Source organism: Balearica regulorum, chromosome 1 (genome assembly GCF_011004875.1).
Source record: "Balearica regulorum gibbericeps isolate bBalReg1 chromosome 1, bBalReg1.pri, whole genome shotgun sequence".
Classification (NCBI taxonomy): domain Eukaryota; kingdom Metazoa; phylum Chordata; class Aves; order Gruiformes; family Gruidae; genus Balearica; species Balearica regulorum.
The window spans coordinates 109108388-109121372 of record NC_046184.1 but is presented as its reverse complement, the minus strand read 5'-3'; positions in this window follow the sequence as shown (position 1 = coordinate 109121372).

Sequence of the window (12985 nt, the reverse complement as noted above, 5' to 3'; positions counted from 1 at the left end):
TACTTATCAGAGAGATGGCAAGTGAAATGCATGGGAAAAGGCAGTGGTGAGAAAGACAAGGAAGTGAGGAAGAGAACAAAAAGAGTGAGATATAGAATGTGTCTCAGGTGGAGAAGATAAGAAGAGAAAGGCTGGAAAGAACTGATCAGAAAGATGGTCATGGAAACCATCAGGTCTGGTCGGAGACTGATGAAGTAGTGAAAATTTATCATCTGGACTGTCTCTTTTCTCATCTATTTTCTTTCTCTTCCAAGAAAAGCCCCATGCAAAGAGGCCCTAAGACTCAGATAAGAATCCCTTTTATGATCAGGTCCTTCAGCTTCCTTTTTTTAGGCTAATGATCACAGGCCTCATTCTTAGCAGCATGGAGTCCCCAAGGCTTCTATTTAAAGTCAGCAGGAGAAGCAAATGCTCAGTAGTTCCAAAAAAAAAAAAAAAAAAAAGGAAGAAAAGAAGAGGTCAGACTCTGTTCTTTGAGAGTACCCACAGCAGAAATGAATCCAAATTTTCTTGCTGACAGTTTAATATCAAAATTTTTAATGGACTCTGAAAATCATCTTTCTTGGGATTATTTCTTTCCTTCTAACTTCTTTTTATCTCACGGTCCTGCTCAAGTTTTTTAGTCTGTCATCTCTTTAATGTTTTTTTGCTTCAGCACTGCATCACTGTCATTACAGCAGAATTGCCAGATACCTGCAATAAAACATGTCCAGCCAGGAGGAGAAACAACCCTCTGAAGAGCACGTATGAACTGAATATTTTCTTTGGTCAGTAACTCTGTTATTCCCTGAGAACCCTTTCATGACTTCTGGAATAAATCTGCCCTTTCTGTGCCTGAGCTCCTGCTGTCAGACTGTCCAAGTGACTCTACAGATGACTGCAGCATTGAGCGTTTCCAGGATTCCTGATTAGCAGCTTTCACTATGGCTTGCCATCTCATGCAGCAAATTTTCTTAGCTCTGCAAGTCAGAGGAGAGAGCATCAGCAATGGAATCCCATGTTTCCCCCCTTTTTAATTAAAGAAGTTCATGCCATTGCACCTGTACTGTCATGGGTTTCATAATTTCAAATATTGCTCTGTCTCATCCTCATTTATGAACCTATTGATAATGCAAATAAAAGATGATTTAATTGGATTGCATGGGTCTGAGTATGTGAGATACCCAAAGTCAGCAACGACTGAAATCAAAAGAAGGCCGAGTTCTCAATGGTTTTTAAACTTCTTTGCTGTAAAATCATTTGTTAACAAAATTGAACTTGTCTGGTTTTGTTTGAGGAGCTGCCTAGCTACAATGATCTGTCAACACAGTCTAGGCTTGTTTGAACTAAAATATTTAGATTTTTGATTCTAACAAGTTGACACCTGTTATTGTTCACTGCTCTGCTGTGACTTTCCCTTAGATACCTCTGATACTGAGGAAAGTTTTTAATTAGTCACATCAGTTTCTTATAACCAAAATGTAGGTATAAAGTAGTAACTTATCTCAATGGAAAATGGAACCCTGCTTTGATATCAAACTTCCACCAATATCAGGGAGACCACGATTTTACCCAGCATCTTCATCAGATGGAGTAAAATAGATAAATACATAGTTATATGCTAAACAGTTTCTTCCACTATTGCCAAGGAAATCAGACATTGCTTATTACATAAATTGTTTTCCAGTTGTTTACAACCATCAATCTTCAAGCAATCAGGGTGATACTTCCCATGTTGACATTCTGTCTTAATATTTTTATTTATTTGTTTTGTGGAAAAGATAGGGGAGCAAACTCCAGGGGAAAAAACAAACAAACGAAAATGAACACAAGACGACACAAAAGAACCTCCTTTTTTGAGAAGATTCATGGTTAAACAATTTCATTTTCCTCATATTAAAATTTTTGTCAGCTTTTTCTTTGGTGGCTCTGACAGCCCCACTGTCCTGGTTTCAGCTGAGAGGATTGATTTTTCTTCATAGTAGCTAGTGTGGGGATACGTTTTGGATTTGTGCTGGAGACAGCATTGATAATATAGAGATGTTTTTGTTCTATGGACTTATTGTTGAGCAGTGCTTACACGGGGCCAAGGCCTTTTCTGCTTCTTGCACTGCCCTGCCAGCGGGATGGCTGGGGGTGCACAAGAAGTTGGGAGGAGACACAGACAGCACAGGTGACCCAAACTGACCAAAGGGATATTCCATACCATATGACGTCATGGTCAGTTTATAAGGAGCTTGGGGGAAGGCGCGGGGGGGTGGCAGCGTTCGGAGTGATGGTGTTTGTCTTCCCAAGTCACCGTTACGCGTGATGGAGCCCTGCTTTCCTGGAGATGGCTGAACCCCTGCCTGCCCATGGGAAGTGGGGAATGAATTCCTTGTTCTGCTTTGCTTTGCTTGTGCGCGCGGCTTTTGCTTTACCTATTAAACTGTCTTTATCTCACTCCACGGGTTTTCTCACTTTAACTTTTCCAATTTTCTCCCCCATCCAGATGGGGGGGAGTGAGCGAGCGGCTGCGTGGTGCTCAGCTGCCAGCTGGGGTAAAACCACAACAGTCCTTTTTGGCACCCAACGTGGGGCTCGAAGGGTTCGAGATAATGACAGATTTGATTGGAATGTGCTAGATTGAATTTATAGCTGTTATTAGCTGTTCAGCTATTAACTGGCAGGCTCCTGTGCTTGCCGTGGGGCTTGCTTGCCTTACTATCTATTAGGGTCTAGTGCTCGTTAGTGGCTGCTTTGTGCTTTCGCTGCCTGCTGTACTGCTGTCCTGCTTATCATCTTACTGTGCTGTGCCTGGGAATATTTTGATAACAGCAATGGCGATGCGCCTGGGCTGGCAGGTGGCCAGGGCATCGCTGCTGTTTCTGTGCTGCCGTCCTGGACAGGCTGGAACTCCTGTGTGCACTCGAGTCGAAGGGACTGTGACCTGCGGATGAGTCCACGTCGGAGCAGGACACCCCAAAGCGTCTGTGGCTGTGGTTGTGTCTGTGCCGCAGCAGGTATATCTCAAAGTGTCTGGGGCCGTGGTTGCGTCTGTGCCGCAGCAGGTCTACCTCTGGAAGGATTGTGAGCCAAAGATAAGTCCATGCTGGAGAAGGTACACCTCGGAGCATCTGTGGCAAGGATAAGTCCATGCTGCAGCAGGTACACCTTGAAGCATCAGTGGCTGTGCATGGGGTCATGCTGGAACATTTCAAAGTGTGTGGCCATGGACGAGCCCATGATAGGGCAGGTTTATTTCTGAGAGGCTGCGTGGTGCTCAGCTGCCGACTGGGGTAAAACCACGACACCCACGTTTTGGAGCATGGGCTTAGACGGCACTAGGGGAATGATATGTCTTTGCCCTTTTCATAAGATTGCACCAAATTTTGGACAAGCCATTAACCTCTGGAACACTGTCTGCTAAATCTCCACAGTTTATCTCCCTGAAGAATTCATCTGGACATGTCATGCAACACCCTAAGCCTGCACTGGGGTTTCTCAAAAATAGGTGCTCTAGGGTGGAGAAGACCACACCGAATAGGAACGCATCTCAGTCACACAGGCATTTTTCCATCATTTACGCTACTAATATATGAAGAGAATTGAGCTATAGCCCTTCTGCTTCCCGGTTGGTAACTTCTACTGCCAGGTTCAAGTTTCTGCCCTGAAACAAGGAGGGAGTAGCATACATCTCCTGGGATCCCCCTGGCCCTCTGCTGGCCTCAGGCAGGATAAAGGAGCAAAGTATTTTATTCAGATTTTAGACTTGAGTAAAAAGAACAGAAGATCAGAACAAAGCAGATAAGCAGTGAATTAGTTCTTTAAGTCGCAAGATATTAGGCCTGAGAAAAAATTAGGAAAAGTAGGAAAGTACATCAACATGGAGCAAATATTTAATAAGTATATAAAAACTGATTATTTTATCACTTTCAAAAGCAATGCAAGATTCTATTATTCATGCTCACCAGGCCAAATTGACACCTGAAAAGCTACTTCCTGGACCGATCAAATGAAGTCGTATTTCTCAGTGAGAGTGCTTAATACTAATGCCCAAGCAAAAAGAGATGATGTTCAGAATCACTCGTGAAACCTAGCATTACCTCATCTGAACACTTGTGAACATCATCAAAGCTAAGGTCATATTAACCTTGCTGAAATATGTACACTGTTGCATGATTTCAGACATCACCCTTAAAAGAGTACTTCTAGTACCAATCTACATCTCTTCAGGCTACTCATTAGAGAGGTTTTGGATTTTATCTGTATTGCCATCAAAATTGTCACTGGCTGATTTGAGATGCTCTTCTTTCCAAACACATCTGGGATGTAATCCTGAAAGCTTTTCTGTTGTCTAAGAAAACAGCCAAGAGGGACATGTGCTAGAAAATTTTACGTTTATAAACTGCACTCTCTAAAACCAGGACAGAAACACAATTTTCTTAAACTCATGAAGAAAAAACCCCACAACAAAACAATAGAAATGTCAGCATCACCAAAATACAGAAGTCTTACAAATATTGGACTCTTTCTTACATCCTGAGCTCTTGAAACTGTGTATTCACATCACTAAACTGGAGTATACATTCATCCCACATGGTAGTGGAATAAAATGTGATCATGTGAATGTAAGTCCCAAAGGCAGGAAAGTCAAATAAAGAATACTTCTTCCCCCCTCCCAAGGTTTCATTAGACCTCATGACCTCAAGACATTTCTGTGCTTGAGAAGAGTAATTTATGATTTCTTTAATGTTAGAGATTGGCAGCACTCAAATACAGTTCCCCTTTTTAAATGGAAGATGGCTGCTACTCAGTTATGATTTCAAGAGACAAAAAGAAGGTATGGGCCAATTTCTCAAAATAATTTCTCTTACTTTATGGAAAACACTCTATTTCCTGACGAAATGCAGAAGAGCACCCACCAGCCATTGATTTCCTTTCTCCCAGCTGGACCTAAATGTTCTGATCCCTCATTGCAAAAGCACTGCCCTGTAGATTGCAATGAAATGTTCTTGAAAGATCCTCAATAATGTCTGTGCAGCTGTTTAATTGCTCATTTGTTGGCATGGAAAAAGCCCAGTGTCAAAAAATTCCATCTAAAATGTAAACCTCAAAATACTCTAAATCAGATGATAATCGTCTTTACTGATGCTTAAAAGTGCAATAATTTTTATTCAGACAACAATGACATTATGCAAAATAACATGAACTCGGGAGTCCTTGAAAGGAGAATTACATGAATGTGGAAAGCTACAAGAACTCTTACAAATGCACACAGACCATCATCTCACACCACAAATAGGAGTCAGAATGACAATACCATAAATTAAAACAACCCTCAAGCAAAAACTAACAGCCAGGAAATGAGAAACAGATTTAAAACAGAGAACAGAAACCAGAAAGCATGACCGCTAATGAGATTCTGCACAGCGCTTACAGTAACAAAGGAGGTGACAAATGATAGCAGAGATACAGTATTAATAAGGAAGTACAAATTATATTTCCTATTTATGCTGTCTTTCACCTTGCATAGCGCCAGCAACCTGGCACCTAGAAGGCGAAAAGGGGCTATACATTCAATAATCTCTTACTTTAGAGGGGTGGAAAGCTGGGACTAGCCTGACAATCAACAAATTCAATGCAACACATCTCACAGCTGGAAAGTGGGGAAAAGGCATCAAACAAGGGGGGAAAAAAAGAAAAAAAAAAGCCAGCCAATATAACCTGCAGAATTAAAATAACAATATCATGCATAATGTCCAGCCAGTACAAGAATAATGACTTCAACCAAGATTACAACAGCCAATTTAGTGTAAATATACTGCATGCTAATATTGTGTCATACTCATTTCCTCTTTCCCTGGTGCTGCTCGCATTAAAGGCAGGATTCCCATATTTCTGTCCAGGATTTCTGTCCAGATAATGCAAAGGCAGGGAAATTGATGCATCTGGGATACCTCAGAGAAATTGCACACATGAAATACAGATAACCTGTTTCTGAGAAAAGTCAGGCCTATAGCACATGTTCAATTAAGTCCAAAGCTTCTAGAGCCCAGGAGATTTTGAGTACATGCACAGACCACCATTTCAGCACATGTGCTGTATGGCCAATACATCCTGAACTTTTGTGTGTACGTGCTTCTTTGGTGGTCTGCGCAAGTGCTGTGGACACATCCAGAGTTGTGACATCTTTGCAGCCTGCTCAGAACAGTTAGGCTGTTGGACATCTACAAATCCTAGGCAGAGATTCAAAGCCCTCAAAGAGGCCATATACAGGGAAACCTGGGCATACGCAGGGCAAGTTATGGACTATCTATCCCCAGTTTGGGGGAACCTGAATGCAATTTTGCAGAAGTCACATCTAGACAAGGCAAGTGAAGCAACTAATTGAATAATAAATGAGAAATAAGCAGGCCACTAAATAATAATCATTAAAAAATATCGTCAAGACCTGAACAGAAGTCTTGAATCGCATGATTTCTATGCAATTTGTAAATAAAGTTACAGTCCATCAACACAAGGGACATAATACTGCTTAGACACTTCCTGAATTATTTCTTTTAATTTTTGACCTAAGAAAAAAGACCACATTCTTGCAATATAAGTTTTCTTATTCTTAAGAAACATGGTGGATTGGAGTCTCGTAACACTGCACACACCCTCCTGAAATTTAACCATTTCTGCTCTCTCTTTTCTTCTATCCTAGTGTCATGGTACTCTCTTGCTGCACTCATATAATAGATAATGAACATGCACTTCATGCACAAGACAAAGCACGTATATTGGAGATTCCACACCATGTGGAACAAACCCCTAAATCAATCTCCCATAAATATACACAAATGCATAAAATGAAATGAATAAGTATTATGCCTTATTAAACAACTGTATTAGAGACAGTCTACAAAATAAGAGGCCATATATGGGATCAAAACACTTATTAGTCTTTAGGAAAAGGAAAGATACTTACGGATTCAGATGTTAATTATGATTCATGTACTCAGAAGATTTTTGTCTAGGTCACAGAATCATAGAATCACAGAATGGTTTGGGTTGGAAGGAACCTCAAAGATCATCTAGTTCCAACCCCCCTGCCATGGGCAGGGACACCCTCCACTAGACCAGGTTGCCCAAAGCCCCATCCAACCTGGCCTTAAACACTTCCAGGGATGAGGCAGCCACAGCTTCTTTGGGCAACCTGTTCCAGTGCCTCACCACTCTAACAGTAAAGAATTTCTTTCTAACATCTAAAATGGTCAATTAAGCCAAATCCACCACAGTGTAATGCTACCTTGACTTCAGTTATATCAGGGCTTAATGAACCTAATTGGAGTACATCATCAATTGGTATAAATTATATATTTTTTTTTGGAGTACCTATTTTTTTTTTCTTTACATCTTTACATCATTTTGCAGAAATCAAAAGGCCAGGAGTCCTGACTGACAAAAAGACTTAACTATATGCTTAACTTGATTCACGTGTATAACCTCATGATAACAGTGTAATTTTGTTCTATATCTTTCCAAATCAGATATTTTCCTAAACAGAGTCTTTCTTTTACAAGTTACAAAACATTTTCAGGACACAAAGCCAATCCATAATGCCATAAATCTGTGTTTCCTAAATCAGATACTGTACTGATCTTTTAGCAACCACACAGCTGACCTTCTGGCACAAAATAATACGCTTTTGCTATCCCAAACCTCTACCCCTACCTTTTAAAGGCCTTTGCTCTGTCTTTTAATATAAACCGCCCCCCCTCCGTGTTTTGTTAGAAGTTGATCTTATGGAATACTGTCTAAACTGAATTATTTTACAGCAATATTTAATGCTAACTCAGAAAATGGACAGTGACAGATGTTTAGCAGGCACAGAAGTCTTCCTAAATAAAGAAAAGCACGGACTGTATCTGTATTGTTATGCTAGCTCAGGTCTCACGCTTACAATATGGCTAATGTCCTCAGCCAGCTACGTGGCTCTCCTGGTGGCTCGCAGTCTGGCTTTTGTCAGAGCAAACAGTCTGGCTCCACTCCTCTCAGAAACTCGGCAGCTGAGCACCGCTCCTGCTCGGGCTGTCCCTGCTGCAGCTGGGACGCGGCCCTCCTAAGCTTAGAGATGCCCCTGATTGCCCTAGCATGCAGATGCATCCTTGCCATTGCTTCCTTCATCTCTAGCACCAACCTCAGCACTGATACCGTAAGACTGATTTAACAGCTCTAGCTGTGTTATAGCAAAACAATGAGAGAGAGGAATATAAAGAATCACAGTTCATGCTCAGAGCAACAGATTAGTTCTATATAGTGTATACTGCCATTGTGAAAACCTAATTACATGTCAAACACTGGAGTATGTAAGAGGTTGGGTAGAGGTAGAGATTCTGGGGTATATTTTCAAACTTCTCTCATAATATAGCAAATGGACTTTATGCATTATGTTGAATACCATAGTCATTCACAGCAGAGGAACTGTCTAGAGACTCCAAGTTTTCAGAGTGCTATTCTGAACTAAAAATAAAACATTTTAATACCATTAGCATTATAAAAGAAAATATAGCTTAAATGTTGTCCTAAATAAAGCTTCATTATACAGTTTAACACTTGGATTACAACTGATATCTCAAGGAAAACTCCACTATTTTTCCCTACTCTTCACCACCATCTACAAATAATAAGATTCTTACATGTGTACATACCTCAAAAAAAGTTTGCAACTGAATTCAGGCTCAGTGCTTCACGCCCAATAAGTGAAATCAAAGCAAAGAGTAGGAAGGGGTCTTTGGGAGGTCCCCAGTCCCACTCCGAGGAGGCTGTTCTGCCCCACCGCTGCTGGGGGACGTTTGGTGATGCTGCTTGTGGGCACCCACAGCAGTGACAATTCCACAGGCCCCCCAGCAGTCACTTTATTAGCCTCTCTGTTGCAACCTAAACCCATTATTTTTTGTCCTTTCCTCAGCAGCTCTGGAGAACAATTTATTATTCCCCTGTTTGCAGCAACCTTTTTACATATGAGGACCATCTTCACTTCTTTCTTAAACCTTTTGTCTTCCAGACGGAACTGGTCCCAGAACTGACACCGAGCACTAGGTGAAACTTCAAGCAACACCCGCTGAAGTCAGAGATTATTTTACTTGCCAGTATTGTTCCTATTTTCACAAAACACAGTGTGTTGTTTGCTTTTCAAAGGAAAAGTCTACAAACTGATTGTAGATGACAGAAAATTAAGTTCTCTGAAGTGCTATGATTGCTGCCATATTTTGCCTGCGGTGGGCCTTGCAGTAATACCTTGTTTGTGTTTTGGTTTTGTATATTTGAAAACAACAGTGTAAGTAGAGGTATATTCCCTGTATGAATTGCCTCCTACTCACAAGAAATGAGAAGAATTTGCCTGACTTTGCAGAAGTTGTATTCTGCTTGTCTATTGTACAACAAAAATCTTCTGTTGCTGTCATATTGCTGAAGAGCAAGCAGAGCTGCAGCCATTCTGCCTAGGTTAATGTATGCTATATTCCTCTTCTACTGCAGCAGGATGCTTCTAAGATACACTCACTGCTCTCTGGTCTGTCTCCAGCAAGCTAAAGGACTCATCTGTGTGTATCAGCCTGTGGAAACGCACAGCATACACATTTCCAGATGCGTGCTGCAGCCTCTGCACCTCCAAAAGCCTCCAGAGTGGGAAGATCTGCCTGAATCAAAATGTCTTCTGTTCTCTGTCCCTAGCTAGGGGCCTTCTGCCCTCGTGGTTCCTCCTTTTCTTTTCAAAGTGTAAACTTGTACGGCAGAGAGTGAATTGCTGTGACTTCAGAGCCAGCTTTGTTAGCACTAGCCCAGGTATGTCACACCAAAGGGCTGAACTGTACCACACGCTCCAACTGGCGTAATACCCGCCTCACTGTGATACCTCCAGAATTTGTCTAAGAGCTTCTCTTTCATACCTAAACTAGAATACTGAGGTCAGCATGCCTTTGGATGGCAGTGACTTGGCAGGATCTCTGACTATGTCAGCGCATTTATGGACTTTTCCAATTTCAGCACTGACCATGGTCCCAAATGAAGATGGGTGCAGTGAAGCTCAGAGCATCACACTAAGGGAAATATCTCCTTGGGAATTCTCAGCTGGCCAATTATATGCCAAACTAAGTCCTACAGTGATATCCACACGGAGAAACAGAGATGTGCAGTCTGTCCTGCAATACCCAGTGAAAGCACAGAATTCTCTGCACTCATCTTGGTTTCTTTGGGTAGGAAGGGAAAAAAAAGAGAAAAAAAAAAAAACAAACAAGAAGACAGAAAAAAATATTTTAACTACCTGGTTCCTGGATTTGAAGAGAATTAATGCAAACCAGTTCCTCCCATCAAGCCTATAACACACAGTGCATATTAAATTAATCTGAGAACTTTTACAGAGATAGGAGGCCACTAAACAGTTTGAGGTTATTAATCTGTCAAGTAAAAAACATCAAAGTCTGCAAATATTTGCAAAAGCAACTTTAAAACCACAAAGGATATTAAATATACAAGAGACGAGGAAAATAGTGGCAACAGGAAACTGAGAAAACAATGGAAGAGCAGAAATCCATCTTATGGGATATTCAAGGATTTCTACCGTATTTGGAGTTTTCAGGTGGACTACTTAGCCAAGTTACAATTAAGTCAGTTCTAGTTACTTTAATTTGTCAGGTTTTCATTTTGAATTTCCTGCTTACATGAGTTCAAAACTTTCAGGTGTAATAGAGTGGCCTCCTGCGCAATTTTAGAACTGCCTTCTTACAGTGGAAAATGGACAGCATGGGTGAAGATACTAGTGATCTACACCTATATTGATAAAGCTTTCCCCACATTGTTTATTCCTCTACAGTCATAACATGCAGGAGATGGAAGGAAGTATGGGGAAGAGCTGGAACACCGGACTGTGAACAACTGATAAACATAGAGTGCCAAAAAGCATTGAAAGGTACTATGGGTAAAGAGCTACTAATCATCTACAGAAAAATCTAGAAGACCTCTCCACAACTTCAGAGAGAAAATAGGAAGTGCTCTCTTCAAGTGCAAAATAAAAAGATGCTATTTTTGCATCAATATTTATGGTTGAATTTTGAACCAAGCCTGTTCAGTGAGGTGATTCACCAGAAACAGGCAGCAGATGACAAATACCTTTTACAAGAATCTTAGGAAAGTGTAGCCAGTTTCACATTTTTTGAGCTCTTACTCAGAGTATGGGATACTTGTGTCAGGTAATCCTGCAGTGAAATTGGACTTTGGCTAACCATCAGTTACAATGGCTAGGCTTCCTTGGTTCCCCACAGAGTCGGTGGGGAGAAAGTAGCCTGCTCTAGGTGGCAAAACTAAGAACCCAAATACTTTTTGTAGTGGGTTGACCTTGGCCGAATGCCAGGTGCCCACCAAGCTGCTCTATCAAAACCTACAATCAGTGTAATTCTGTGCTTGGGGGATTCCAATAGGGGGGGTCAGCTTCATGTTAAGGTGTTTATTTCTTTGACATACCTTTTTGATCAGGTGGAATGCTAGACAGGGCCTTCCCTCAAACTGTATTGTTTTGTGTTCAAATAAATCCATAGTTTGAATTGCTCTGCTGCTCAGCAACAAATTAGATTTCTGTGTCAACTTTTATGAACTCTTTCTACAAGTATCCTCCTGAGTTAGCTACAGTATTAAGACAGAAAATGGTGCCATTTCTCACAGGGAAACCCATATATATGCATTTTTCACTGTCATTTGTGTGTCCCTTTGTTTTTTCTTTTTGCAATACTTTTGCAGTGCTATGACCCCCTACATTTTCTCTTAGCTTTTTGTCTTTTTCCTTCAATGTGTCTGATTATTTTGCATTAACCATCATAGTTTCAGAGGATTCTTTGTATAGTTTTCCTTGCTGTTTGTAGGCTCTTCTTTAGATTGGTTTTTTCCCTCAACAGTTCCCCACGTATGGTACTAACTTCACAAAAATGCCTGGTTTTAATTGCTAAACCTTTGATATTTCCATACTAAGATGGAGAGACAAGTTCTCTACTCTGCAACGTGACTGTCTATTCCTATTCTGCTCCTTGGCTTCGGGCAACAAACACACAAGAATTTCAATTGTATTTTCATGTCATTTTCCTCTGTCTCACCGTTCCAATGTTTCAGACATTATTTGTAAGACCATATGTTCCAGAGCATAAATACCTTAATTAAGATGCAGGCTTTAAACAATCCCTAAATAGTTTGAAGAGATCTGAACAGATTTTTATGAAGTTAGGCAGAACTTAAAGTTTTTAGCTAAAAGCTTGTAGGTTTTGTATACCATCAAAAAAAAAAAAAAATCAGATTATGTCTTCTTGAAGATTTTAATTTAGACACTGCTTTCAATCTATTGGAATAGGACTGAGTGAAAGAACTTGTTCTGAGAAAACACTACTCAGTAGAAGTGCAGAGTTTTCCACAGGGCATTGAATCACAACCAGAGTTGAGAGAAACAGTCACTACCATATAAGCACATGTTTTCTTTCTAGATTTGATGTATTGCTTCTTACAGTATTTACCTTTTTTTTTTCTTTTCTTTTTTTCCCCCTCTCTCCTTATTCTTGCTGTCCAGCTTACTGGACAGCATTATTAGTTCTGATTGAAAAAAAATAGAATTGTGAAGTCATAAAATAGATCTTTGCTTAAGCTGTAGTAAGACCTGCAGCAATTTCTCAGAAGTTATTGGAAAAATAAAAGAAATTAAAATGTTGCCGGACAAGCTTAACTATATGTGGATGCGAATAGGAGCTAATATATGACTTGGACACTGAAAGCCATGAAGGTGGGATCTGTTCCCTCCACCATTTAGAAGAAACCAGCACCATTTTCTTCAACTATGCTAACGAGTGACACAAGAGCTCTCCTCTGTGAGATCTTTAGCAGGTTTTTTACAAAGACAATATCACAGACTTTTGAAAAAGTAAAATGAAATCTTAGTGAAATAAATAAATGTCATTAAAAAAGGAGAGTGCAAATGGAGGGCCATGTGGCCTAAGTCAGTTAGGCT